The following is a 2,229-nucleotide window of genomic DNA, read 5'->3' on the forward strand; positions in this document are numbered from 1 at the left end:
AAATTAAACTATTGTCATCTTCCCATTGGAGAAAGCAATGGCACCCCACTCCAGTACTCTTGCCTGGAAAATCCCATGGACGGAGGAGCCTGGTAGGCTGCAGTCCATGGGGTTGCTAGCAGTCGGACATGACTGAGTGACTTCACTTTCACTTTTCACTTCCACGCATTGGAGAAGGAAATGGCAACCCACTCCAGTGTTCTTGCCTGGAGAATCCCAAGGACGGGGGAGCCTGGTGAGCTGCCATCTGTGGGGTCGCACAGAGTCGGACACGACTGAAGCGACTTAGCAGCAGCAGCAGCAGCAGCAGCAGCAGCAGCAGCAGCATCTTCCCATTGGTTCCAGTCCTCGTGACAGCATGATCCAACATGAAAGAATGGGGGGTGGGGGGTACTTTCTGATGGCTTAGCTTTGCTGCCATTACAATGAAATTCATTTCCATACATATTTTTATTCTCCAGGTTTCCATCACTGTAAACTGGGAAAACCTGATATTTCGTCATGTGTGGGACCTCTTACTGGGCCATGCTTTGTCCTCAGTCCCATAGGTCCTACTAGGATCTGAGGCTAGTTATAAGTGTAGAAGCAATGAGAGGTCGTGGAGATGAGTCTTGAAAGAGGATCATCATTCCCCTGCAAGGTCACTTACATCAGCAAAGATCACTGCAGTATCTTCAGATAAGGGAAAGCTGCTCTCTTTGGAGAGGAGATGAAGAGCTATTTCTCTTAGAAGAGGGAGTTCAGTGGAATTCAGGTGTCCAGGGCCTGCAGTTCCTTTCTATCTGCCCAAGTTTTTGGAACCCCATTATTTTCCTAGTCAACATCTTTAACATAAGAGATCTCTTAAAGCTACAAATTTAATTTGCATTGTAATTCAGTCACCTACAGATTCAGATTTGGGGTTTCATTTTCAGAAATAAAAACGTTGCATGACGAGGAGAAGAGTATTTCCTGCAGAAACATTAAATGTTTTTTGCCTTCTTACCTGAGTCAAGATGAGAGAACTTTAAACTCAGAGATGATCTTTTTTTTTTTCCTTTGAGCTCCACTGGTAGATAAAGAACTCCATAGTCGTTATTCTTCATGATGATGTTTGATGGATGGCAGCAATTTGGTCACCCAAGCCTTGACTTTGATAGGCATGCCATTGTGGGTGACTTAAGTGATAATTTAAGTGACTTTTAAAAAATATAAATTTATTTATTTTAATTGGAGGTTAATTACTTTACAATATTGTATTGGTTTTGCCATACATCAACATGTATCCACCACAGGTATACACATATTCCCCATCCTGAATCCCCCCCTTCCTCCCTCCCTGTACCCTCCCTCTGGGTCGTCCCAGTGCGCCAGCCCCAAGCATTCAGTATCATGCATTGAATCTGGACTGGTGACTCATTGCATATATGATATTAAGTGACTTTTGCCACTGGATATTATGAAGTACTATTGTCTTGTTTACTAACAGCAACAGGGTCACTCATGCATTTCTTAATATCTAATTAAAACAGAGGGGGAAAATGTCAGATTAGTATAATATCACTTGTATGTGGAATCTAGAAAAATGGTACAGATGAACTTATTTGCAAAGCAAAAATACAATCACAGACATAGAAAATAAACTTATGGTTACCCAGAGAGGAAGGTGGGATAGGATGAATTGAGAGATTGGCATTGATATATATACACTACTATGTATAAAATAGATAACTCATGATAATAGACTGTATGGCATAGGAACTCTGCTTCATGCTCTGTGGTGACCTAAATAGAAAGGAAATCCAAAGAAGAGGGAATACATTTATATGTGTAACCGATTCAGTTTGCTACCCAGCAGAAACTAACACACCACTGTAAAGCAACCATAATTCAATAAATAGCTAATTAAAAAAAAGTCAGAGTCCCCTCCCTATGATCTTGTTCTTCTGAAACCACATTCAGTACTAAGCTGGAACCAGCAGTAGTTACTCAGTAAACCAGCCACTAAAATACCATGGGATTTACCATAGAAATTAGCACTTACATACTTGCAGGAGGAACCAGGAAAGTGACGATCTGGATGTGTGGAATCAGAATCAGAAAAAGCCAATAACACAAAAGCCAGAAGCTTTAGTGTTAATGTTTGGGTCAAAACTCATGGGAAAAATCCCCCAAGCAGAAAATCCCCCAAAGTGTCTGTTTAAAGCAGCATTGCAAAGATAAATTATACTGAAGGGGAATGTGAAGTGG

Source organism: Capricornis sumatraensis, chromosome 4, assembly GCF_032405125.1.
Source record: "Capricornis sumatraensis isolate serow.1 chromosome 4, serow.2, whole genome shotgun sequence".
Taxonomy (NCBI): domain Eukaryota; kingdom Metazoa; phylum Chordata; class Mammalia; order Artiodactyla; family Bovidae; genus Capricornis; species Capricornis sumatraensis.